The sequence below is a fragment of the Lepisosteus oculatus genome, unplaced genomic scaffold, assembly GCF_040954835.1.
Source record: "Lepisosteus oculatus isolate fLepOcu1 unplaced genomic scaffold, fLepOcu1.hap2 HAP2_SCAFFOLD_40, whole genome shotgun sequence".
Taxonomy (NCBI): Eukaryota; Metazoa; Chordata; class Actinopteri; order Semionotiformes; family Lepisosteidae; genus Lepisosteus; species Lepisosteus oculatus.
The window spans coordinates 1149190-1176591 of record NW_027167934.1 but is presented as its reverse complement, the minus strand read 5'-3'; the positions used below and the strand labels follow the sequence as shown (position 1 = coordinate 1176591).

The following is a 27402-nucleotide window of genomic DNA, read 5'->3' as shown; positions in this document are numbered from 1 at the left end:
TGAGAGCTCTACCTGGCATTTTTTCCATTACCTCGTTTATTCTGGATATTGGACTCCCCTTCTGCCTTTTTGACTTTGGACCTCGCCTCTCACCTCGGACTGTTTGCCACCAGTGTTCTCCCTGGATTACGACTTACCTTACGCCTCTTGACCACGAAACAAAGCAAAGCAGAGCAAAACAAAACGAACAAACGAAAACCCTCACGTCCCGCACTTGCATATAACGCCGTTACGTGCCCAAGCGGTATTGTACGTCATCCTAGCACTGCACCCCGGGGCGTACGGTATATGGGAACGAGCACACGCCACGAATCGTCTTGAATCACTCCCTACAGCTGTAAGGTGCCTTGAAGCGTGCACCCCCAACTTTCTTCTTTGCCCATCTGTGAAAGGTAAACTGTTGAACAAACTCTGAACCAGCTCTAAGGAAACTAATCCGATTAGACGTTACTTTGACTCATCTTTTTACGCTCAGTGCTGGATTGCTCAAACTCCAGCTAGGGTTAGGGTTAGCATTCCCACGCTACTTAGACACTTTGTTTACGCTCAGTGCTGGATTTTGGGAACTTCAGGATGAGTGGGAATTTTCTCCTATCTGTCAATTCTGTTTTGTTTTGGAGACTCTTGGCTGCCTATGTTGTACAGTGCAGCGTGAAGGAAACATTTTCCAAAACTGTGTCAGCTCAAAAGTTGTAAGAAAACCTCTCCAGCTGCTTTAACTCTCTTCATTTTTGTCATTTAATGTGACACTCGATGTATAACTGGAGCCTCACATATGCAAATGGTGAGGCTCCAGTTCGACACCCAGTTCGACACCACTTTACAGTATATGACAAAAGCATGGCAGACTGTGCCGGACCGGCAGATAACTTCCGCTTATTTTTACCATATTAAACATTGGAAATCCTCCCACTTGTATTTGTGACACTTGATTTTGGCTCCACCTAAGACACTCTTAAATCTTCAAACACTTTTCTCTTCTCCCGCAACACTCTTGTCTGTCGGCACTATGTGGCAGCGTTGCATGACAACCCCTCTCACCACGGAAAGGAACCTAACAGCTTTGGTAAGAGAGGAGAAAAGGACCTGGCCAGTACGGGGCTCGAACCCGTGACCTTGGCGTTATTAGCACCACGCTCAAACCAACTGAGCTAACCGGCCTCACAACAGTGCTCCTCTCTGTGCTGCAAAAAATCGAACTCAGGGAATTTCTTTTGTCCTCCTTTGAATAGAAAGCCGTGTAATTCAGTGTACGGGCTTTCTCGTGCAGTTTCATGGTTCTTGTAACCCAAATCCTACACTGGCCTGAAGTGCCCCCCCATTTCACAGCATTTTTCAGCTGATTTAAAATGTACCTAAAGGAGAAGCATTATTGAAGACCATCAATTACCAAGAGCTTTTGTCAAAGGTTTTGGTGGTCATTTTGAATGACCACAGAGCGCTGTGACCTCGGTTTTACATCTCATCCAAAAGACAGCGCCCTTTTACAACACAGCATCTCCGTCACTATACTGGGGCATTGGGACCCGCACAGACCTCAGGGCGAGCGCCCCACCGCCGGCACCATTAACACCGCTTCCAGCTGGAAGCTTTGTTTTTCCCTGTAGCTCACCCTCATCCGGGTACTGACCTGGCTCACACCTGCTTAGCTTCAGTGGGTTTTTTGAGTTGCGAGTTGCAAGGGGATGCAAGTGATGGAGCCGCTCGCTGCAAAAGCCACTGCATTGGCCGGGAATCGAACCCGAGCCTCCCGCGTGGCAGGCGAGAATTCTACCACTGAACCACCAATGCTCAGTGCCTGGGCTGTCAAAAAAGACGCTTTTTTGGTGCTCTGTGCAAAACGCGTCGACATCTGCTTCCAGCTGCAAAATGCCATTCGCGGACGCTGAAGAACTTATTTCCAAGGCAGCGGGTACAAGCGATTGGGCGTTTTAAAACCACCAGGAACAGCAAAGAGGCGCGCTTCTTTGCTTGCGCCGAAACACACCGACTGGAGGCGGATAACGTAGTCGGCAGGATTCGAACCTGCGCGGGGAGACCCCAATGGATTTCTAGTCCATCGCCTTAACCACTCGGCCACGACTACAGCAAGCCCCACTGCCGCTGCGTTCTTGCTACAATCTTACCTGGAACGCGAGGCGCCGGCGGAAGCCTATTTCAAAGTCGTTCTCCGTTTCAAAAAAACATTTCCAAAATACAAGCCTTGCAGACAGACACGCCTCAGAGGACTTAAGGGTGGCTTCATGTCGGAATGATAAAGTCTCCCCGTCCGGACATGAAAATGCCACTTTGTTACACACAAAAAAAGAATCAACAACAGAGAAATGCCCACAAGCATTTGAAAAGCCGCACCACGTCGCACTTGAAATAGCTCTTACATTAGTGGTAGACGCAGGAATCGCCTTTTTATTTACGCTCTTACCAACGCGATGGAAAGCAAAACAAAGCAAAGCAGAGCAAAACAAAACGAACAAACGAAAACCTTGCGTATAACGCCGTTACGTGCCCAAGCGGTATTGTACATCATCCTAGCACTGCACCCCGGGGCGTACGGTATATGGGAACGAGCACACGCCACGAATCGTCTCGAATCACTCCCTACAGCTGTAAGGCGCCTTGAAGCGTGCACCCCCAACATTCTTCTTTGCGCATGTGTGAAAGGTAAACTCTTGAGCAAACTCTGAACCAGCTCTAAGGAAACTAATCCGATTAGACGTTTCTTTGACTCATCCTTTAACAGTTTTCAGTCTCTGTCTTTAAACACCTTGCTCAGTCACATTCAAGCCACAAGTACTCTTCTCGGATGTTGCACAAACAAATCCTAACGTCTTGAAAGCATTGCAGCATGTTTGTGTCCCACTTCCCGTGGCTGCAGGACGACTGACACGAACGGACAAACACAATCTGTGGTGTTTAGCGTGACATAGTCTTGCAGGCATCGTGCTGTCTTACTGCAATACTATACCACTTGAGGAAACAGTCCATCTGGCCATGAAACTCATTTGAACGTCTAGCTACAGCAACTAACAATAACATGATTTATTCAGGATGTGTGGAATCAGCACGTCCCGGAGACAGCTTCTGAAATCGTGAGCATTCTCTGGTGGTGTCCTGGAGGGCTCCGGCGGGTGTGTGTTGGTGGTATAGTGGTGAGCATAGCTACCTTCCAAGCAGTTGACCCAGGTTCGATCCCTGGCCAACGCAGTGGCGAGTGTTTTCAGATGCTGTCACGAGCCTTGGATTGTGACTAGCAAAGCGAAGCCTTTTGAAAGAGCTAAAGCACTGCAAAACGGAATTGAAGGAGAATCTTACAGGGGATTCTGAGCGGTGTCTAAATAAATAAATTCACAGCGTCTGCGGATGGCATTTTGCAGCTGGAAGCAGATGTCGACGCTTTTTGCACAGAGCACCAAAAAAGCGTCTTTTTTGAAGGTACAGGCACTGAGCATTGGTGGTTCATTGTTGGAACTCTCGCCTGCCACGCAGGAGGCTTGGTTTTGATTCCTGGCCAATGCAGTGGCTTTTGCAGCAAACGGCTCCATCACTTGCATCCCAACTTTTGCAACTCGCAACTGAAAACCCACTGAAGCTAAGCAGGTGTGAGCCAGGTCAGTACCTGGATGAGGGTGAGCTACAGGGAAAAACAAAGCTTCCAGCTGGAAGCGGTGTTAATGGGGCCAGCGGGGAGGCGCTCACTCTGAGGTCTGTGCAGGTCCCAATCTCCCAATATAGTGACCGAGAAGCTGTGTTGTAAAAGGGCGCTGTCTTTTGGATGAGATGTAAAACCGAGGTCATAGTGCTCTGTGGTCATTAAAAATGACCACCAAAACCTTTGACAAAAGCTCTTGGTAATTGATGGTCTTCAATAATGCTTCTCCTTTAGGTACATTTTAAATCAGCTGAAAAATGCTGTGAAATGGGGGGGCACTTCAGGCCAGTGTAGGATTTGGGTTACAAGAACCATGAAACTGCACGAGAAAGCCCGTACACTGAATTACACGGCTTTCTATTCAAAGGAGGACAAAAGAAATTCCCTGAGTTTGATTTTTTGCAGCACAGAGAGGAGCACTGTCATGAGGCCGGTTAGCTCAGTTGGTTAGAGCGTGGTACTAATAACGCCAAGGTCGCGGCTTCGATCCCCGTACGGGCCAGGTCCTTTTCTCCTCTCTTACCAAAGCTGTTAGGTTCCTTTCCGTGGTGAAATGGGTTGTCATGCAATGCTGCCACACAGTGCCGACAGACAAGAGTGTTGCGGGAGAAGAGAAAAGTGTTTGAAGATTTAAGAGTGTCTTAGGTGGAGCCAAAATCAAGTGTCACAAATGCAAGTGGGAGGATTTCCAATGTTTAATATGGTAAAAATAAGCGGACATTATCTGCCGGTCCGGCACAGTCTGCCATGCTTTTGTCATATACTGTAAAGTGGTGTCGAACTGGAGCCTCACCATTTGCATATGTGAGGCTCCTGTTATACATCGATTGTCACATTAAATGACAAAAATGAAGAGAGTTAAAGCAGCTGGAGAGGTTTTCTTACAACTTTTGAGCTGACACAGTTTTGGAAAATGTTTCATTCACGCTGCACTGTACAACATAGGCAGCCAAGAGTCTCCAAAACAAAACAGAATTGACAGATAGGAGAAAATTCCCACTCGTCCTGAAGTTCCAAAAATCCAGCACTGAGCGTAAACAAAGTGTCTAAATAGTGTGGGAATGTTAAACCTAACCCTAGCTGGAGTTTGAGCAATCCAGCACTGAGAGTAAAAAGATGAGTCAAAGTAACATCTAATCAGATTAGTTTCCTTAGAGCTGGTTCAGAGTTTGCTCAAGAGTTTACCTTTCACAGATGCGCAAAGAAGAATGTTGGGGGTGCACGCTTCAAGACGCCTTACAGCTGTAGGGAGTGATTCGAGACGATTCGTGGCGTGTGCTCGTTCCCATATACCTTACGCCCCAGGGTGCAGTGCTAGGATGACGTACAATACCGCTTGGGCACGTAACAGCGTTATATGCAAGTGCGGGACGTGAGGGTTTTCGTTTGTTCGTTTTGTTTTGCTCTGCTTTGCTTTGTTTTGCTTTCCATCGCGTTGGTAAGAGCGTAAATAAAACGGCGATTCCTGCGTCTACCACTAATGTAAGAGCTATTTCAAGTGCGACGTGGTGCGGCTTTTCAAATGCTCAACAGGATGACTTCGCATGCACGTGTGCTTTCATGCAGTCGTGTGTGCAACCATGTCTGCTTATGTGCAAACGGGCGTGGTTTCATGTATGCAAAAAACTTTCCTGGGCTCTTCTGAAGCACATAAAATTATTTGGAGATATACATTTGTCTTGTTTTCCTCTTAGGCTCTAGAATTGATAACTTTTTTTTAGGATTCTAGCTTTCTCCCCTTGCAGGCATCGGGCACAGAGGACCTCATGGTTTTCCTAAAAATCTTTTTTTTTGTGTTCCTTGTTGTTCCAAACTTAATTTTAATCACTTTTAATTAGATATTTTATTAAAAATAGTGCAAAAAATGACTAATTTCACTAAAAATAATGTAATATAAAACTGATGTTTTTAACTTTATTGTAGTGTTTTAGAAACTACTATGTCTTCAAAAATTGTTATTTTTCATTCCTAGGAATGAAAGCAGTTGTTATATGATGTTTATTTTCAAATTTTGAAAAAATCAAAGGATTCTAGCTTTCTCCCCTTGCAGGCATCGGACACAGAGAACCTCATGGTTTTCCTAAAAATCATTCGTTATGTTCCCTGGTGTTCCAAACTTAGTTTTAATCAATTTTAATTTGTTATTATGTTAAAAACAGGGTAATAAGTTTCTAATTGGACTATAAATAATGTCATATTGTCTGCTATAAAACTGATGTTTTCAACTCCATTGTAGAGATTCTATAATCAACTAATAGAGAATTTAAATAAAAAAGGGCATAAGAAGACATTACCAACAACGACCACAAGATGGAGATATTGTCCAAAGAGGCAAGAAGGGCAAAGCCGCGATAAGGTAAAATCATTTTTTGAAAGAGATTGCTGTCAGAATGCACACCGTCTTACCACTGCAACATGGGGAATAGAGGGAAATGAACACACGCTACGAATCGTCTCAATCACTCCCTAGAGTCGTAAGGCACATTGAAGGGTGCACCCCCATCATTAATCGTTGGGCCTCTGTAAAAGGAAAGCTGTTGAGCAGTCTTTGAAACAGCTCGGATGAAACACTTGATTGCTTCCATGTGCATCTGGAGCCCACTTCTTATTTTCACTTCACGCCGCCCAAAGCATTTCTAAAACAGGAGATTCGCGTTTGGGAATGCGCCCTGCCCTACAAATAAAACAGGTCTACGGGTCTGAAACCTGCTCCACGGAAAACAGTTCTGTTGCGCTTTTGATCAAATGGAGATTCGCTGTTCTTACTTTTTGATGACATAACACCCAAAGGGGCTACTTTGGAGCTGGATTCCAACCAGCATCCTAAAGTTTCTTAGCGGTATCCTTTACAGTCCTCTGTTCGGTCGACAAGGAACAGTAGGGGGCAGCTTTCCTCACACATACAGTGCAATGTACTGTAGTGTTCCCCTTCATTGAATTCGCAGTTCTGCATCAGACCTCTAACTCGTTTCCTTAGCTTGGATTTAAGCCACGAAGCAGGCTTCTACTGTATAAACGTCTAGAGGAATCACAAACTATTTGAGAGGCCACCATCCCAGGGGGAACTGACAAAGTCTATCCCTAAACACCTAGCGCAGTCTCTCGAGAGACTGTCAAAAATCGCTTTCTCTGTTTGCGTTGCAAGTAAGTGAAAACGCGGTCTCAAACCAGAGCTACTTGGCAGCAGCGGCACGTAAATACCACTACTGTTACTGCTCGATACCGACGTTAGCCTACTATACCATGTTCAGCCACCGCTAGAAAATGCACAGCTCTAGAACCGGAGCAAACGACAGGATGGCCAATGCCAAACGGGCACACGTGTCAGACATGGAGAGCGACGAGGATGGGATTTGAACCCATGTGTGCAGAGCACAATGGATTAGCAGTCCATCGCCTTAACCACTGAGCCACCTCGTCGACAGAAGTGGGCTGTCCGGACATGGGTTGGCGCGCTCCAGATGATCTTTTTCTTTTTTTTCCCTCGTACTCGAGGGTCATTTTCCTGTTCCACATGCGATTTCAACATTTTCCTTGGGAGATGTCAAGCCAGCAAGCCACTGCTGTGGTTCAATGGCCAGTGTGGAGATCAGTGGCCCTGTTGTACACAGAAAGCACATCGAGCTCCTTGGACATGAAAAGTTCCAGATAAAAGCCATTTGTCACCCTTTCTCTTGGTGTTGATGTTGCTATTGTATGTAAAGGTGGCAACTTGCTCAGCGAGCAGGCGGAGCACACACCGAATGCAGATGTGTCTGAGTGGTGTGTCCAAGTGGCTGCAAAAGGACAGTGCTCCTGGGGCGCCGTGGCTTAGTTGCTTAAAGCGCCTGCCTAGTGAACAGGAGACCCTGGCTCTGAATCCCAGCGGTGCCTTTTTTGTTCTGTCTTCTCAAACAGAACTGGTCATTATGGACAACCGCCTACGGCTAGACTTAATTAAATGCAAGCATTAATTTCCTGTCTTGAACGACTTGTTTTTCTTAAAATGGATGCAACTTGCAAAACATGAAATACAAACCTTGCTAATCAGCGCTCGCGGCTGGCAAAAAAAAAAGAGGTCAGCAATGTTTTTTTCTTTAACCTTAACCCTGCTAATGGAGAAGAGTTAAACGACCGAGTCTATGCAGCTTAAACGGTCCGCACGTCGGGTTCTTAGCTGAAAGGGTGGTAAATCACACTCACCCCAATCCTTAATCTTTTAAAGAGGATACAAAATTGAACCTAGTCGCCACATCACATACATCCTGTTCAACGATAAATAGGTAACATCTGTAGTGTGCTCTCTGAAGGCACTAGTTCTGTAGGATTTGGGATTTACTGAGACAATTATTCATTGTAGCAGTAAATCACAAAGTTGATTCTTTTGATGGCTTTAGAATCCAACCATGCGACATAACTCAAACAACGCACACACACAGGTACTAATACACGAGGATACATTTATTAATACATAGAATATGCATGTAAACCTAACAGATCTTATCGAGAGGGTTATCAGAATACAAAAGGTATATATTCAGTCAGTTACAAAGAGTTACATATATCAAGAGGACATACGTTCAGTATATCATTCATTTAGACCGTTTCGTAAATGAACTTGGTTATAACTTCTACACTAGATACTCAAAACAAGTACATAACTCTTAGGAATTAAATTGATATCAACTGGTTGGGATAACAATTGAATTCTCGAGCTGTCATGCAGTGAAGTTGAATACTCATCCAATCTCTGGGGATTCAGATCTCCTGCGGGCACAAAGCAGTTGCAGGCTTGTTGCTGTCTAATCCGCGCTCTCTGGCTCTATGCCAGGCTTTGCTGTTCAGCTTGCGACGGTGCTCTGGTGATGTTGACCTTGGGGTTGTAGACCACTTGGATGAGGCTCTCTCTTGGAATCTTGCAGACCTTTAGGCGCCAATGGATGACCATTGATCATGATAGCCAGGCTTAGCTAAGTGCATCCCCATTTGGGAGCTGTACCTTATCAAAAGAAAACATCTTTAAATCAGTCTGCATGAATAGCTTCTCTGTTACTGCACCACAGAGATGAAGAGGGAGATGGGGCCTCATTTGGGAAAGCACAGCAACACTTAATTCTGTCTTATTAATAAGCCTCGCCGCTACAGTACGTACAGTTATAATTCAATCTGAATTAAAAACTACATGTCCCAGTTACCATGGTGGTGCTTGTGATCATTGCGTTTAACCAACGAAACAGGGCGAAAAATCAGTCACATGACTTTGTGGCTGAGTTTAGAAAGCTTAACGTATCAGCAAGACAGCAAAGACATTTTTCCAAGAAAGTTTAGCCTTTGTCACTAATGAAACCGCTAAATAAAGACATAAATATGGAAATTGACAGTTAATTGACTTTTATATTTCTAAATATCACAACATGTTCGAATCCAAGTCATTTTTAATAACAATGGGTAAACTGGGTAAACTATCACAAAGCTTTAAAAAACTTAACATTTTTATTATCAACAAATTGTAAATACGATGTTTACATTGGCATTATTAATTTTTCACTTGAGTATATGGAGGATTGTGAGAGCAGACCCCCCCTCTTAGGCTACATTTTTAATAAGAAATGGAGGCTGTATGCGTTACAATATAAACATTTACTGTCAAACTTTAAATCAACAGTTGATTTAAAGACAATCTGTCAAAGTGCAATGAAACACAATATTGTTGTTGTTGTTGTTGTTATTGTTGTTTTTATCCTGTAAAGCGTTTTGAGAAGCCACCTTTAAAGGCGCTATATAAAGGCGCTGATTCTTATGGAATGTGTTTTCTTTCTTCTTTTTTTTCAGCATAGAATAAACCTGTTACAGTACTTGATTCTTATGGATGCCCGGTTCCGCCGGGGATTCAAAATAAAACATGGAATCACGTGTCTAAGGAAATAGCATTATAACTATATCCATGCACAAACAGTAGCATGTTACATTATTAATTTGGGTGTCTCCTCTTGCCAGAAAGCGCTAAATTGCATTTTGAGTGCGGTTTTTGACTTTTTTTAAATTACAACCCATACATAAGCTGATACTGTTTAGACTTTTAATTATTTTAAACTGTATTACAGCAGCACAATGTGCTTTTTCACGAAACCTAGAGTACTGAAATGTCTTGCGTTGTACAGCTTTTCAGCTAAATATATTTATCGCTTACACCTGACACTTGATGTGCCCGACAAAAACCAGTTGAACAGCTCTGTTGGAGGTTTGCAGATCAGATCAGATTCCCTTCCCCCCACAGAAAGACAGACTTATTAGTCGCTATTCACTGCGACAGCAGCTCCAATTTCAGGCGTAAGCGATAGATCCCAGTTTAGCCGATCTTGTTACAGCATGTTCCAGTTTACTCTTATTAACCATATTAATTTTAAGTGCTTAATGCCATTTTTTGACCACGCACGAATATTCTTATGTCCATACCTTTGCAAGGGAATCAGTGTGAATTGTAATACTAATTAAATAACCGCGGGCACTTTCCACCCCCTCTGACAGCAGGAACATAACCCATTCTCAGCTCAGCAGCTCATTACAATATAGGGTGTTCAAATCTTTTGCTGCCTCAAAAAGCTTTAGAGAACTTAACATTTCTATTATCAACAAATTGTAAATACGACGTTTACATTGGCATTACTAATTTTTCACTTGAGTGTATGGAGGATTGTCAGCTGTCACTGAGAGCAGTTAATTAAATGTATTTTTTGATTCACAATCAGACAAATGCAACATAAATTGTTATCTTTGTCTTCTAAGTATATTAATAAACTTTCAGCATAGCTTTCTCCTAGTTTAGATTAATTTTTCTTGGGATTTTGGGATCAAACGTGGAAAGATTAGATTAGTAATCGTTTTTATTTTTTAAATACATTTTAGAAAAGTGTAATCTATACTTAAAAGCTGTATAAAAGCTGTATAAAAGACACTCGATATTAATGGAGTTTAGTTGATACTTTTTAAACTTTTAATTATTTTAAATTGTATTACAGCATTGTACACATGCTTAAAAGAGAAGAAAACGCAAGCCTTCTTCAGGTGTGAGGGCATTCTGCTCAGAATGAAACACTAAAATGTAATGTAGGCTCTGAATGGGTTCAATTATGATTTGGGCTTGATTAAGGTCGCTGCCTTTCATCCAAAATCTTGCTTGAATCCTTCTAAACTAAAAATTAGACATGAGCAGGGGCTCTGGTGAAATTTCTCTTTTTTTAATTTCTCTTTTTTTCTTGGAAAAATATCTTACCCGCTGCAATCCGGGCACAGAAGGATTAAAAGAAGCCAGACAGGCAGGGGGAAGAGTGAGTTCTAGATAAAGAGGTATCCAGGTAACAGTGAAGGTAACAGCCGCAGACGTGGCCTACTTAGCCCGCCAGGGTTACCCTACTCTCCCGGAGGAGGCCCACCGGGAAATAGCGCTCCAGGCGTTCCTGGCCCCGGCGCCGACTGAGGTGCAGTGCCACGTGATGCTGGCCGCACTGGTCCCCTTGGAGCAGGCCCTGGCTCTGGCTGAGCAGACTGATGCCGTATTCGAGGAAACCGGTGGGCGCCAACGGAGGGGCGCACGGGGAATCAGATGGGGAGGAGGAGACGCCCAGCGCGACGATGCTGGGGGAGCGATGACGGCTGGTCATCTGCCACTGCTGTGGGGAGAGGGGACACATCGCAGGCAACATGAAATTGTCAGGGACATTCAGCTATATACAAAGAAGAGACAGACAAAGTAATAATTCTATATTAACGTGGCCTACATATTGACGCAATGATCAAACTAACTGACATGTTCTGATTCAGATCCCCTGCAGTTCATAATAATTAGAACAATAGCAATGCTGAGTCCTCCCCACCCTACTGAGTACAAATTCAGCTGCTCTCCAGTTCTGTTCTGCATGTTTTTTCATTGCAATTGAGCTCGGAGCTGGAGATGAACTCCATACAGTTCTGTGTTACCTAGCCCGCACTTGCGTGCTAATTTACGGGTTGTGGCAAATGCTTTTTTATAGTTCATATACATGACGGCAACCTGTTACCGAGGAACCTGAGAGGTTTAAAAGCCTCACGAGCCAGGCAGGACTCCAACCTACAATCTTCTGATTCGAAGTCAAACGCGTTATCCATTACGACACTGGCCCATGGAACATGCGCTTGCACTCTACCACAGAGAACAGAAATAGTGTTGATGTGTCGTGCTGAAATTCCGATTGATTTTGAATTCAAAGAAAAAAGGTTTTCTTCCAAAACACCATGAAATTGTCACATCTTGCAGACAATAGGTGTATTCCATGTTGAAAAGAGAAGAAAGAAAACCATGGAGCCTTTTACAGGTGTGAGGCTTCTTCAGGTGTGAGAAGACCTCACAGTCGAAATGCTGTGTTTCCGTTCTTCTCTTTTCAGCATGCAATAAACCTATTACTTGATCCTTTGCAGCCGAGGCATGCTGAAGTAGCTACCCAGCTGAACATCTAGCAGACTCTACAGTACTTCTCTCCTGTAGAAGTAAAGCAGGGCTTGCTGGGTGAGCTTTTGCTCCGGTAAATTAGGTCACGTGTCATGTTAAATCACTTCTTCTAAACACAACATTTGCTGGTGCTAGCTTTCCCCATGAAAAGAGACATTTCCCTTACAGTACATGACATATCGTTTTTATTCTATCAATAAGTATAGAAATTAAACAAAAGAAAAAATGGTGTCGCCAAAGAATGCACAGCTCTGTCGCCTTGGGGAGGTGTCAAGGGCATTGAGCTCCTTGGACATGAAAAGTGCCCGATAAATGCCATTTCTCATCATTTCTCTTGGCGTCAGTTCTGCTATTAAATGGGACGGAGGCAACGGGCTCAGAGAGCAGGTTAAGTGCACACCGAATGCAGATGTGTCTAAGTGTCTGTAAAAGCGCGGTGCTCCGCTGGTGCTGTTCCCTAGTGGCTTAAAGTGCCCGCCTAGTAAGCAGGCGATCCTGGGTCTGAATACCAGCGGTGCCTCTCTCCGTGTCTTGTTGTGCCGAATGTCTCATTTCAGACAAACATGTACAGCTTGGTTCAGTTTAATGCAAGAATTCATTTCCTTTCTGGAATAACTTGTTTTTGAAGAAATCCATACAGCTTGTGAAAGATGAAATCCATTTCTTGGTTGTCAGTGGAAAAAGATTGCCGGCTGCAAGAAGCGCAAGTGATTGTTTTCTTTGACCATAAACCTGCAAATGTAGAGAGCACAAGCGGCCGTCAGTCTCTGTGGCGCAATCGGTTAGCGCATTCGGCTGTTAACCGAAAGGTTGGTGGTTCAAGGCCACCCAGGGACGCATGTCTCATTTTTTCCAATGTAAACATCATCACCGCTAAAGAAGATGGTGCAGAAAGCTCCACAGTCGAAACATTGTGCTTCTTTTCTTCTCTTTTCAGCATGGAGTAAACCTTTGCTTGATCCTTTGCAGCCTACGCATGCTGACACAGCTACCTTTCTCTTAACGCGCCTCAATCATTATTCACCAAAACCATCAGCAGAATGTGTCGCCTTTGTGGTGATGTCACTCCTCTGCTTCACAAATGTCCTTAGTGACGGACCATTCCTTTCTGCCATTTTTCCGGAGCGGTTATTGATTGCTCCATCATTTCCCTCATACTTTCCATCCCTAGATTGAAAAAAAAAACAGAAACAGGCTGACAGGACGACAATCAAATTGCAAAAACTCATCAAAGCACTCGATAGAGTATTTGAATCCACAAGTAGCTACGAGCAACTTTGTCCTGGCTTGCATGAAAGTCGGAAAATGTCAAAAAGAAAAAGATGGTGGCTTCTTCATATTCGTTCTTTTATTTTTAGTTCGTTGGCTCTTCTGTCCATTGTCCTCCTGCCTGGCTCTTGACCTGTGACTGTCTGAACGCACACAGTAAAATTTCATGTGGGGGATTTGTCCTGAGCCTCTGTGAAAGACCCACCCACCCCCATAAATAACTGCTCTAGAAACACGATTGCAAAACTAAACCACAGCTTAAAGAGGAGCTTGTCATGACCGCCAGGCAGTTAAGACCAACTCTTAAGCGATCTAATCAGCACCAGCAGTGGGTGATTATTAACAAACGCTGCCGCACGAGTTAACCCACCTGCACACACTCCACCGTGCGGTACACAGTGCTATTTTTACCATCTTTACCTGCTTCCCGCTGCTCAGTATTGAGTCTATTCCTTGAGAGCTCTACCTGGCATTTTTTCCATTACCTCGTTTATTCTGGATATTGGACTCCCCTTCTGCCTTTTTGACTTTGGACCTCGCCTCTCACCTCGGACTGTTTGCCACCAGTGTTCTCCCTGGATTACGACTTACCTTACGCCTCTTGACCACGAAACAAAGCAAAGCAGAGCAAAACAAAACGAACAAACGAAAACCCTCACGTCCCGCACTTGCATATAACGCCGTTACGTGCCCAAGCGGTATTGTACGTCATCCTAGCACTGCACCCCGGGGCGTACGGTATATGGGAACGAGCACACGCCACGAATCGTCTTGAATCACTCCCTACAGCTGTAAGGTGCCTTGAAGCGTGCACCCCCAACTTTCTTCTTTGCCCATCTGTGAAAGGTAAACTGTTGAACAAACTCTGAACCAGCTCTAAGGAAACTAATCCGATTAGACGTTACTTTGACTCATCTTTTTACGCTCAGTGCTGGATTGCTCAAACTCCAGCTAGGGTTAGGGTTAGCATTCCCACGCTACTTAGACACTTTGTTTACGCTCAGTGCTGGATTTTGGGAACTTCAGGATGAGTGGGAATTTTCTCCTATCTGTCAATTCTGTTTTGTTTTGGAGACTCTTGGCTGCCTATGTTGTACAGTGCAGCGTGAAGGAAACATTTTCCAAAACTGTGTCAGCTCAAAAGTTGTAAGAAAACCTCTCCAGCTGCTTTAACTCTCTTCATTTTTGTCATTTAATGTGACACTCGATGTATAACTGGAGCCTCACATATGCAAATGGTGAGGCTCCAGTTCGACACCCAGTTCGACACCACTTTACAGTATATGACAAAAGCATGGCAGACTGTGCCGGACCGGCAGATAACTTCCGCTTATTTTTACCATATTAAACATTGGAAATCCTCCCACTTGTATTTGTGACACTTGATTTTGGCTCCACCTAAGACACTCTTAAATCTTCAAACACTTTTCTCTTCTCCCGCAACACTCTTGTCTGTCGGCACTATGTGGCAGCGTTGCATGACAACCCCTCTCACCACGGAAAGGAACCTAACAGCTTTGGTAAGAGAGGAGAAAAGGACCTGGCCAGTACGGGGCTCGAACCCGTGACCTTGGCGTCATTAGCACCACGCTCGAACCAACTGAGCTAACCGGCCTCACGACAGTGCTCCTCTCTGTGCTGCAAAAAATCAAACTCAGGGAATTTCTTTTGTCCTCCTTTGAATAGAAAGCCGTGTAATTCAGTGTACGGGCTTTCTCGTGCAGTTTCATGGTTCTTGTAACCCAAATCCTACACTGGCCTGAAGTGCCCCCCCATTTCACAGCATTTTTCAGCTGATTTAAAATGTACCTAAAGGAGAAGCATTATTGAAGACCATCAATTACCAAGAGCTTTTGTCAAAGGTTTTGGTGGTCATTTTGAATGACCACAGAGCGCTGTGACCTCGGTTTTACATCTCATCCAAAAGACAGCGCCCTTTTACAACACAGCATCTCCGTCACTATACTGGGGCATTGGGACCCGCACAGACCTCAGGGCGAGCGCCCCACCGCCGGCACCATTAACACCGCTTCCAGCTGGAAGCTTTGTTTTTCCCTGTAGCTCACCCTCATCCGGGTACTGACCTGGCTCACACCTGCTTAGCTTCAGTGGGTTTTTTGAGTTGCGAGTTGCAAGGGGATGCAAGTGATGGAGCCGCTCGCTGCAAAAGCCACTGCATTGGCCGGGAATCGAACCCGAGCCTCCCGCGTGGCAGGCGAGAATTCTACCACTGAACCACCAATGCTCAGTGCCTGGGCCTTCAAAAAAGACGCTTTTTTGGTGCTCTGTGCAAAACGCGTCGACATCTGCTTCCAGCTGCAAAATGCCATTCGCGGACGCTGAAGAACTTATTTCCAAGGCAGCGGGTACAAGCGATTGGGCGTTTTAAAACCACCAGGAACAGCAAAGAGGCGTGCTTCTTTGCTTGCGCCGAAACACACCGACTGGAGGCGGATAACGTAGTCGGCAGGATTCGAACCTGCGCGGGGAGACCCCAATGGATTTCTAGTCCATCGCCTTAACCACTCTGCCACGACTACAGCAAGCCCCACCACCGCTGCGTTCTTGCTACAATCTTACCTGGATCGCGAGGCGCCGGCGGAAGCCTATTTCAAAGTCGTTCTCCGTTTCAAAAAAACATTTCCAAAATACAAGCCTTGCAGACAGACACGCCTCAGAGGACTTAAGGGTGGCTTCATGTCGGAATGATAAAGTCTCCCCGTCCGGACATGAAAATGCCACTTTGTTACACACAAAAAAAGAATCAACAACAGAGAAATGCCCACAAGCATTTGAAAAGCCGCCCCACGTCGCACTTGAAATAGCTCTTACATTAGTGGTAGACGCAGGAATCGCCTTTTTATTTACGCTCTTACCCACGCGATGGAAAGCAAAACAAAGCAAAGCAGAGCAAAACAAAACGAACAAACGAAAACCCTCACGTCCCGCACTTGCATATAACACCGTTACGTGCCCAAGCGGTATTGTACGTCATCCTAGCACTGCACGCCGGGGCGTATGGTATATGGGAACGAGCACACGCCACGAATCGTCTCGAATCACTCCCTACAGCTGTAAGGCGCCTTGAAGCGTGCACCCCCAACATTCTTCTTTGCGCATCTGTGATAGGTAAACTCTTGAGCAAACTCTGAACCAGCTCTAAGGAAACTAATCCGATTAGATGTTACTTTGACTCATCATTTAAGGGACCCTTGTTAATTGGAGAAATCAATGATTTCGAATGAATTCTGTATGCGTTAAAAGACAGCTATACACAGAAAACATGCAGGACACTGCTCATGATGTTTCCCGAGCCGAAACACAGTGCGTTTTTCCAAGCCATCTGACAAAGCCCGCCCACTGAAAACTGCAGGAGAACCACTACCTTAAATTGATCATGTACGTTGCCTGACGCAAGCGATGCATTCATCATACTAATTATAGGTCCTGCCAGTCCTTCGAGGGAATCTTTGACTTGCTGAGTGGGGATGGGATCTAGCAAACAGGTGGTTTACTTTGTCTTACGTCTGTGTCCATGAGTCCACCATAAGAAGAAATCTGAACAGGAGTGGTGATCATGCGAGGTCACCACGGAGGAAACCACTGCTCTCCCCCCAAAAAAAACCACCACTGCCCCTCTCAAGTTTGCTAAAGACCACATGGATGTTCCACAACTCCTGGAACAATGTTCTGTGGACAGACGTGACAAAAGTTGAACTTGTTGGTAAATGTGCACAGCGTTATGTTTGGAGATAACAAAACACCGCATACCAACTCCAAAACCTCATCCCACCTGGGAAGCATGGCGGAGACTGTACGGCTTGCAATCATCGAGGGACCGATGAATTCCGAGATGTATCAGGAAATTCTACAGCAGAATGTCAGGGTGTCTGCCTGTGATCTAAAACTCAAAAGACGCTGGGTCTTGCAACATGACAAAAACAAAGGAGTACATCAACAACAGAGTGGCTGAAACAGAAGAAATTCTGTATGTTGGGATGGCCAAGTAAGAGTCCTGACCCCAATCCCATTGAAGTGCTGTGGCGTGATCTGAAGCAGGCCATTCAGCGCAAGACATCCCAAAAATATACATGAACTGAAACAGTTTTGCATAGAGGAATAGGCCAAAATACCTCCTAACCGCTGCTCAGGTCTGACAAGCCGCTACAGAAAGTGGGGGTTGAGGTTTTTGTCATAAAGGAGGTTCCACTAGCTCCTTAATATAAGGGTTCACGTACTTTTTCCATCAATGACCTTGATTGTTTAAACCATTTGGTCAATAAAGAAACAGCAATGTCAAATGTTGGGTGTGTGTTCTTTGTTAAATCAGAATCTCTTTATTAATTATTATGACTTAGATAAAGATAAGATCACATGTTAGGAGCCATTCATGCAGAAATCCACATCATTCCGAAGGGCTGTTTACAAAAGTTTTTCTCCCAACTGTATGTGAGAGAAAAGCAGAGACGCTCACTGAGTAAGGTGGAGTTGTAGCTTTGCAAACCACAAAGACATTTGTATGCTCAAAATGGGACAGGAGCACCCCAGATGGGACTCGAACCCACAATCCCTGGCTTAGGAGGCCAGTGCCTTATCCATTAGGCCACTGGGGCACACTGGGTTGGGTCGATCACGCTGATGAAGAGCCAGTTTTTTTTTCCTTTGCTTTTTCAAAGGGATCCCCAAAATTAGGAAAGTTAGGCAGCAGAAGGTTTACTGTGACCTGAGAAGGACCGGCATCCAATCACGGTGGTACACACACACGCTCTCACTCATCTGAGCTACACGGCTACCAAGATGATCTCAGGTGCGCCGAGCTGGTACGGAACATATTGAACTGATCGACGGCGAATTGTCTCTCAGACAGGCTTTTCACCTCTGAGCTCCCTGACTGACAGTGATCAGTTAGGCAGTAAAACAGTCAGCTGCTTCTAAGCCTTAAACAGCTGCATCTCGGCGCTTCCACGGAGAGATGATTTGAAAGCCGAACATCGCCCATTGGGAACACCTTACTATCACTAGTTTAAGAGACTCTTAAGGTCTTGCAGAGGTGCCTGTCTAATAGCATGCGCTTTGCAAGCTATAGGTGTTTAGGCTGAGGCAGAATGCCTGTTAACAAAATGTTTTTCTAAAGGGGCCTCGCACTCTTTTCCAAGCAATGGTCACCATCCCCACAATGTAGTCATGTCCTAGGACGTCACCTGTTAGTCTCCATTTGTCTGCCACCAACATTTTAGGTTACGGGGTCACAACCGCACCCCGGAGAGCATAGGAGCCGTTGGCGTTCTGGCTGTGCAGATTGGGCTGAAGGTGGGGCGCTTGAATCTCGCTGTTGGAGGCCGTCTGAAACTGACCCAAGCCTTTCCCTTGAATTAAATGTAAATAAGAAATGAACCCCAGATGCACATGGAATCAATCACGTGTTTCCTTTGAGCCGTTTCAAAGACTGCTCCAGAGTTTACCTTGCACAGATGCGCAAAGATTAATGATGGGGGTGCACGCTTCCAGGCGCCTTACAACTGTAGGGACTGATTAGAGACAATTCGTAGCGTGTACTCATTTCTCTCTATTCCCCGTGTTGCAGTGGTAGGATGACATAAATTCCTGCTTCGACACGTAACGGCATTATAATCAAGTGCAGGAGCTGAGGGCTTTAGTTTTGTTTCGTTTTCCATGGCGTTCGTAAGCGCGCAAATCAAAGGCAATTCCTGCGTCTAACACGAATGTAAATGCTTTTGAAAGTGCAGTGTGGTGCAGCTTGTAAAAACCATTTGTGGTTTGTTGATGTTTTTTCTGTCTGCCAAAGTTGCATTTTGACATCCGGACTGGGGGACTTTATCATTTGAACGTGAAGCCAGCCTTAAACCCTCTGAGGCGTGTCTGTCTGCCGGCACGAATCTTGTGAAAGGTATTTTTTTTTAACGGAGAGCGACTTTAAAAAGGTTTCCGCAGCCACCTCGCACTCCGTGTTAGATTATAGGAGGAATGCGGCGACAGCGAGCTCGCTTTTGTCGTGGCCGAGTGGTTAAGTGCGTTGGGGATTCCCCGCGCAGGTTCGGAACTTGCCGACTCCGGCGTCTGCCGCACGTCGCCTTGTGCCTGCGCGGCAAAGGCGAAGTGCCGTTTCTCCTTTCCCGGTACTATAAAAACGCTAAATCGCTTGGACCCGCTGCCATTGAAAGCAATTCTTCAGATAACCACACATTTTGCGTTCGCACCTCTGGTGCTCTACTTATGCCTTTGCAAACCTAATGAATAAAGCTGAAAGAACCGACACGATATGTAGGTGCTCGTAAACCACGCAGTAAAGAACTGTTAACAGCAAGGGTTTCAGTGGGTTAACTGAGGAGAAGGCGTGATCGCTAATTGTTGACTTTTTATTTGGTGTTAGAAACACTCTTACTGTGCATGACGTGCAACAAATGTAGCCACAGAAATTGCATCACGCTTTCATGTATGCTATTGCAGACACCAACGTTGCCTAGATAGAAAACCGAAATAGCCGTGGGTTTGCTTGCTGGTCTGAAGGATCTCTCTTCGAATCTCTATCATTTGTCAATGAAAGTAAAAGGCGCTGCAATCTCATACGTTCAGAATCAAACCCGCAGCTGTTGTTCGACTTTATTTCTTGACTAATTACAACTGAGTGTCGCATGAGCAGTTACGTAAACTTGTCTGGTATATTTGAACACAAATGCCGTTCTTCAATTAAAACTAACAGTACATTGTCAGGGACATTCAGTTCTATACAAACAAGAGACAGACAAGAGAATATTTCTACCGTTCATGTGGACTACGTGTTGACTTACTGATCGGAATAATTGAAAGGTTCGGGCTCATAGCCGATGCAGTGCGTGCTAATTAGAACAGCAACGCTGAGCTCTCAGCACCGTACTGAGCCCAGGTGTTTTTCTAAAGCTGTCAGGTGCAGTTCATTTACATGAAGGAAATCTCTTACTGGGTACGATTACAATGCAGTAAGTAGCACAGACTGCTTAGGGAGTAGCCCGATGCGTTTAAAAACAACCCGAGCCAGATAGGAGTCGAACCTGCAATCTCCTGATCCGTAGTCAGACGCGTTATCCATTGCGCCACTGGCCCTGGTGTGACACTGCAGGACTGTAACCCAGTGAGATCAGCACTGCAACTAGTAAAATATTACCCCCGGTCCATTCTTTTCCAAAAGTGAGAAACACCTGTTTTCTACATTTTGTCTGTTTTAAAACCATATCTCTTTAAACCAAACCAAGAGTTTGTCTTTTGCACTGATATTCTGATTCATTTCGATTTCAATGAAAAAAAAAAACATTATCTTCCAAAGCATCATAAAATTGTCCCTTCTTCCAGACTCTACTTCTCTCTTGTAGTAGTACAGCAGACCTTTCCAAGTGAGCAGATCACAGAGTCCGAAATGAGCTTCCTCCATCAAGCAAAGTACCTGAACATGACTCTGTCTTCATAAAAGCGCCCCTGTAATAAAGAAATTAAATCCGAAATCAAGAGGGCAGTTTCCTACTGAAGTTCAAGAAATCATCAATTTTAACCTAGCAACACATTAAAGGCTGCATCTATACAAGTACGATTCTAGAAATGCTCACCAGATTACGTTTTAAGAAAGAACTGCGCCTCAGGTTCCGCCGAGATCTTAACTCGGATGGCAGGATTCAGAGTCCGGAGTGTGGACTGATGGCGCACGGAGGGTCCATATACTGTGGATCCCTCAGTGATCTTCCGCGTATTCAAACCGCCAGCGTGTGACTCCCCTGTCACCGTCCTCTCTCCTCTGTGCAGCCGAGCCCGATTCACGGTAAAGTGAAAAAAAATATGCCCTCAACGTGAGATTTACTCTGGAGTGAGGATAGATGTTACCTTTTTATCATTGAACAGGATGTATGTGATGTGGCGACTAGGTTCAATTTTGTATCCTGTTTAAAAGATTAAGGACTGGGGTGAGCGTGATTTACCACCCTTTCAGCTAAGAACCCGACGTGCGCACCGTTTAAGCTGCATAGACTCGGTCGTTTAACTCTTCTCCATTAGCAGGGTTAAGGTTAAAGAAAAAAAACATTGCTGACTTCTTTTTTTTTTGCCAGCTGCTAGCGCTGATTAGCAAGGTTTGTATTTCATGTTTTGCAAGTTGCATCCATTTTAAGAAAAACAAGTCATGTTAAAGACAGGAAATGAATACTTGTGTTTAATTAAGTCTAGCGGTTGTCCGCTGGGATTCAGACCCAGGGTCTCCTGTTCACTAGACAGGCGCTTTAACCAACTAAGCCACGGCGCCCCGGGAGTGCTGTCCTTTTGCAGCCACTTGGACACACCACTCAGACACATCTGCATTCGGTGTGTGCTCCGCCTGCTCGCTGAGCAAGTTGCCACCTTTACATACAATAGCAACATCGACACCAAGAGAAAGGATGACAAATGGCTTTTATCTGGAACTTTTCATGTCCAAGGAGCTCAATGTGCTTTCTGTGTACAACAGGGCCACTGAACTCCACACTGGCCACTGAACCACAGCAGTGGCTTGCTGGCTTGACATCTCCCAAGGAAAATGTTGAAATCGCATGTGGAACAGGAAAATGACCCTCGAGTACGAGGGAAAAAAAAGAAAAAGATCATCTGGAGCGCGCCAACTCAGTTGGGACAGTCCAGTTCTGTTAGCGAGGTGGCTGAGTGGTTAAGGCGATGGCTTGTTAATCCATTGTGCTCTGCATGTATGGGTTCGAATCCCACTCTCGTCGGTTTCCATGTCTGACATGTGTGCCCGTTCGACGTTGGCCCTCCTGTCGTTTGCTCCAGAACTAGAGCCATGCAGTTTCTAGCGGTGGCTGAACATGGTATAGTAGGCTAACATCGGTATCGAGCAGTGACAGTAACAGTATTTACGTGCCGCTGCTGCCAAGTGGCTCTGGGTTGAGACCGCGTTTTCACTTACTTGCAATGCAAACGGAGAAAGCGATTTTTGACAGTCTCTTGAGAGACTGCGCTAGGTGTTTAGGGATAGACTTTGTCAGTTCCCCCTGGGATGATGGCCTCTCAAATAGTTTGTGATTCCTCTAGACGTTTATACAGTAGAAGCCTGCTTCGTGGCTTAAATCCAAGCTAAGGAAACGAGTTAGAGGTCTGATGCAGAACTGCGAATTCAATGAACGGGAACACTACAGTACATTGCACTGTATGTGTGAGGAAAACTGCCCCCTTCTGTCCCTTGTCGACCGAACAGAGGACTGTAAAGGATACCGCCAAGAAACTTTAGGATGCTGGTTGGAATACAGCTCCAAAGAAGCCCCTTTGGGTGTTATGTCATCAAAAAGTAAGAACAGCGAATCTCCCTTTGATCAAAAGCGCAACAGAACTGTTTTCCGTGGAGCAGCTTTCAGACCCGTAGACCTGTTTTATTTGTAGGGCAGGGCGCATTCCCAAACGCGAATCTCCTGTTTTAGAAATGCTTTGGGCGGCGTGAAGTGAAAATAAGAAATGGGCTCCAGATGCACATGAAAGCAATCAAGTGTTTCATCCGAGCTGTTTCAACGACTGCTCAAGAGCTTTCCTTTCACAGAGGCGCAACGATTAATGATGGGGGTGCACCCTTCAATGCGCCTTCCCAGTGGGCATTGATTCGTCGAATATACGTATATTTATGGCGAAAATACGGCTATACGTATATATACGTCGCCTCAACGTATAATCAACGTCGAATTGCAACCGTAAAATCGACGACATGAATAAACGCATATATAACATCGAAAACACATCTAACACAGTGCCTGAGGCTTTTTACTGTATGTATCGTGTGTGCCGCAACTAGGAGTATACGGCACTCTGCACAGTGTACGAAGTAAATTATTTTCGCAGTAATTAATTTATTATATTTACTATATTTATTATACACGTGTAAATTAATTACTGCGAAAATAATTTACTTCGTACACTGTGCAGAGATTCTAGACGAATTGCAGACCACATTTAGACGTCTAAGGTATGCGTTTAATAGATGCAGCCATTCAAAATGCGCGGTAAAAACCCGCGGTACAGTAACCTACCCACAAGCCACCGCGGGGCACCGGAGGGTACCGCAGGACAAGTGATTGGCTGGCCAAAATGACCGACAGGGGCACTCGTGGTGCATTGGTTGGTAGTGCAAAGATTTAATCATTTAATGTCTTTGCTGTCCACATTTTAATCCGCTTAGTTTTGAATATTTATATGGATTTTACCACTAAAGGGAAATTTTAGTAGCTGAGCATAAAAAGAAGAGGAGCATAACGCATCTGAAGGTCATAAACGATATTAATTTAGGAACATAAACATTACTGTATGTATGTAAACTGTACTGTGTATGGCTGGTCTTGGTAGTTTAAAGAAAAAATACACACCAGTCTTCCATTTCTCCCTAAACATTTTAAGCATGAAAGTTTTATGAAACGGTACCCAAATATGCGATTGCTGTATAGAATGAATTTTAATTAAAAAAAATTATTTAACACGAACATTAAGCTGTTTACATCTTCCGCCTGAGAACAGTCACCCGTTGCTACCCAACGCAGAATGGTGATTGGCTGACACCATCTGACACCCCTCTGATTGGAGAAAAAAGACGTGCTGGTGTGCTATACCAGGAAGAGGATTTCTTTCAATTCTAAACGTGTATTTTAAAAGTTTAAGAAGTAAAAACCTTACAGCGTACACAGATTTCTAAACTGATCAGGATCGTTATCTTTGTCTCATGCATAATAATATTCACCGCTCTGTCCAGCAAATTAATAATAAACTTTATTTTATATAGCTTTTTAAACGAATAAGTAATTAGATTGCTCATAAACCTAATCACTTGCTTTTTCTTTTTATTTAGGCGCAGATTTCAACTATAGATCGTATTATTAATAACCATAATAACAACCAACCAACAAAAACAACCATATAAACATAATACCAACCAAAAACATAGATAACAACCACAATACAAAATCAAATAATCAAACCATTTTACTCTCGCAAAGTCCTCCAATTATCATAATCCCGCCCCTTATGCAAAACCAAACCTTCCTCCCATCCCAGTTTATCCTGTTTATCATAAACAAAATCAACCTCAATTTTCAACATAAAGCATTACACAAAATCAATACCTCAACACTCCATACTCAACAACGATAATTCACAAACAGCCAGAAAATGTAACTACACATTCCCAAACAGACCTAATTTCCATAGCCCCGCCCCTTATGCAAAACCAACATCCCTCCCCTGTTCTCTCTCTCCCCTGGCGGTTGTAATTGTTTTTATTTTCAAATAAATTTTAGCAAAGTCATGTATTTTAAAAATCTTAAGATTTTTATATTTATGTCTTTATTTAGTGGTTTCATTAGTGACAAAGGCTAAACTTTCTTGGAAAAATGTCTTTTATGTAAACCATGTTTGCTATTAATTCATTCAGGGCTAAAATATGTTCATTGTCTTCTAATGAAAGAAGGGTTCCTTTCGCCGTAGTCGGGAGCCTAGCCTTTAACTAGTAAGTACTGTATTTACTGGGTTTTTGAGGGGGGGTGTCTTTCGCTGGAAATCTCGCCTCCTACTTTGAAAATACCCGTGAAACCGTTTCAATTCGTCACAGCCAGCACTCCTGCAGAGAGGGGGGTTGTACTTGCAGTGTATACAGTACACGCGTTATGCTCTTCGTTAATGTAAATAATTACTGCGAAAATAATTTACTTCGTACACAGTGCAGAGATTCTAGACGAATTGCAGACCACATTTAGACGTCTAAGGTATGCGTTTAATAGACGAATATTATACGTCTTTTGCCCACTGTGCTGCCCTCTTGATTTCGGATTTAATTTCTTTATTACAGGGGCGCTTTTATGAAGACAGCGTCATGTTCAGGTACTTTGCTTGATGGAGGAAGCTCATTTCGGACTCTGTGATCTGCTCACCTGGAAAGGTCTGCTGTACTACTACAAGAGAGAAGTAGAGTCTGGAAGAAGGGACAATTTTATGATGCTTTGGAAGATAATGTTTTAAAACAGACAAAATGTAGAAAACAGGTGTTTCTCACTTTTGGAAAAGAATGGACCGGGGGTAATATTTTACTAGTTGCAGTGCTGATCTCACTGGGTTACAGTCCTGCAGTATCACACTGGATAACGCGTCTGACTAGGGATCAGGAGATTGTAGGTTCGACTCCTGCCTGGCTCGGGTTGTTTTTAAATGCATCGGGCTACTCCCTAAGTAGTCTGTGCTACTTACTGCATTGTAATAGTACCCAGTAAGAGATTTCCTTCATGTAAATGAACTGCACCTGACAGCTTTAGAAAAACACCTGGGCTCAGTACGGTGCTGAGAGCTCAGCTTTGCTGTTCTAATTAGCATGCACTGCATCGGCTATGAACCCGAACTTTTCAATTATTCCGATCAGTAAGTCAACACGTAGTCCACATGAAAGGTAGAAATATTATCTTGTCTGTCTCTTGTTTGTATAGAACTGAATGTCCCTGACAATGTACTGTTAGTTTTAATTGAAGAACGGCATTTTTGTTCAAATATACCAGACAAGTTTATGTAACTGCTCATGCGACACTCAGTTGTAATTAGTCAAGAAATAAAGTCGAACAACAGCTGCGGGTTTCATTCTGAACGTATGAAATTGCAGCGCCTTTTACTTCCATTGACAAATGATAGAGATTCGAAGAGAGATCCTTCAGACCAGCAAGCAAACCCACGGCTATTTCGGTTTTCTATCTAGGCAACGTTGGTGTCTGCGATAGCATACATGAAAGCGTGATGCAATTTCTGTGGCTACATTTGTTGCACGTCATGCACAGTAAGAGTGTTTCTAACACCAAATACAAAGTCAACAATTAGCGATCACGCCTTCTCCTCAGTTAACCCACTGAAACCTTTGCTGTTAACAGTTCTTTACTGCGTGCTTTACGAGCACCTACATATTGTGTCGGTTCTTTCAGCTTTATTCATTAGGTTTTCAAAGGCATAAGTAGAGCACCAGAGGTGCGAACGCAAAATGTGTGGTTATCTGAAGAATTTATTTCCACGACAGCAGAGCCAAGCGATTTAGCGTTCTTATAGTACCAGGAAAGGAGAAGCAGCACTTCGTCTTTGCCGCGCAGGCACAAGGCGACATGCGGCAGACGCCGTAGTCGGCAGGATTCAAATCTGCGCGGGGAGTCCCCAATTGATTTTGAATCCATCGCCTTAATCACTCGGCCACGACTACAGCGAGCTCGCCGCCGCCGCATTCCTCCTATAATCTAACACGGAGTGCGAGGTGGCTACGGAAACTTTTTCAAAGTCGCTCTCAGTTAAAAAAAAAAACCTTTCACAAAATACGTGCCGGCAGACAGACACGCCTCAGAGGGTTTAAGGCTGGCTTCACGTTCAAATGATAAAGTCTCCCCGTCTGGATGTCAAAATGCAACTTTGGCAGACAGAAAAACATCAACAAACCACAAATGTGGACAAGGATTTTACAAGCTGCACCACACTGCACTTTCAAAAGCATTTACATTCGTGTTAGACGCAGGAATTGCCTTTGATTTGCGTGCTTACGAACGCCATGGAAAACGAAACAAAACAAAAGCCCTCAGCTCCTGCACTTGATTATAATGCCATTACGTGTCGAAGCAGTAATTTACGTAATTTACTGCCTGAAAAAAAAACAGTAAAATGTTTGAGTGCCTATAGAGTTTCTATTTTTATTTTCTTGAGAAAAGTTGATACCATTTCCTGGACACCCTGTCCCCCATCAGTGCGCGGTGCCCGGGGAAAAATCTGTAGGGGGGCGTCTGAAATTCTGAGGGGGGGGGGTGATATTTCGGTTGAAACGGAGCTGTAGGGTGCAGCTACCCAAATGAAATCTCGCAGCTATGCCATTGATTAGTGCTTCATGATAGAAGATAACGACTAGCAATCTGGTATTTGCGATGAAGTTCAGTTTCACATTTTTCGTCACTCTCACGGTTTGTATTGCCTGGAGCGAAAAGTACCATAAGCGTTCATTTTTGCA

General features: G+C 44.3%; 11 non-coding genes across 11 annotated transcripts; 2 read left to right on the top strand and 9 right to left on the bottom strand.

The window, feature by feature from the left end:
- Positions 1-1087: 1087 nt before the first annotated feature.
- Positions 1088-1161, bottom strand: trnai-aau (transfer RNA isoleucine (anticodon AAU)). The gene has a single exon. It is a non-coding gene; the product is annotated as a tRNA-Ile (tRNA).
- A 559-nt stretch (positions 1162-1720) lies between these two features.
- On the bottom strand, positions 1721-1791 carry trnag-gcc (transfer RNA glycine (anticodon GCC)). Its single transcript has one exon. It is a non-coding gene; the product is annotated as a tRNA-Gly (tRNA).
- A 213-nt stretch (positions 1792-2004) lies between these two features.
- On the bottom strand, positions 2005-2086 carry trnas-aga (transfer RNA serine (anticodon AGA)). The gene has a single exon. It is a non-coding gene; the product is annotated as a tRNA-Ser (tRNA).
- Positions 2087-3132: 1046 nt separating this feature from the next.
- Positions 3133-3204, top strand: trnag-ucc (transfer RNA glycine (anticodon UCC)). Its single transcript has one exon. It is a non-coding gene; the product is annotated as a tRNA-Gly (tRNA).
- A 3783-nt stretch (positions 3205-6987) lies between these two features.
- trnas-gcu (transfer RNA serine (anticodon GCU)) lies at positions 6988-7069 on the bottom strand. Its single transcript has one exon. It is a non-coding gene; the product is annotated as a tRNA-Ser (tRNA).
- Positions 7070-12876: 5807 nt separating this feature from the next.
- On the top strand, positions 12877-12950 carry trnan-guu (transfer RNA asparagine (anticodon GUU)). The gene has a single exon. It is a non-coding gene; the product is annotated as a tRNA-Asn (tRNA).
- A 1973-nt stretch (positions 12951-14923) lies between these two features.
- Positions 14924-14997, bottom strand: trnai-aau (transfer RNA isoleucine (anticodon AAU)). The gene has a single exon. It is a non-coding gene; the product is annotated as a tRNA-Ile (tRNA).
- A 559-nt stretch (positions 14998-15556) lies between these two features.
- trnag-gcc (transfer RNA glycine (anticodon GCC)) lies at positions 15557-15627 on the bottom strand. Its single transcript has one exon. It is a non-coding gene; the product is annotated as a tRNA-Gly (tRNA).
- A 213-nt stretch (positions 15628-15840) lies between these two features.
- trnas-aga (transfer RNA serine (anticodon AGA)) lies at positions 15841-15922 on the bottom strand. The gene has a single exon. It is a non-coding gene; the product is annotated as a tRNA-Ser (tRNA).
- Positions 15923-17922: 2000 nt separating this feature from the next.
- trnar-ccu (transfer RNA arginine (anticodon CCU)) lies at positions 17923-17995 on the bottom strand. Its single transcript has one exon. It is a non-coding gene; the product is annotated as a tRNA-Arg (tRNA).
- Positions 17996-26531: 8536 nt separating this feature from the next.
- On the bottom strand, positions 26532-26613 carry trnal-caa (transfer RNA leucine (anticodon CAA)). The gene has a single exon. It is a non-coding gene; the product is annotated as a tRNA-Leu (tRNA).
- Between the last annotated feature and the right edge of the window lie 789 nt (positions 26614-27402).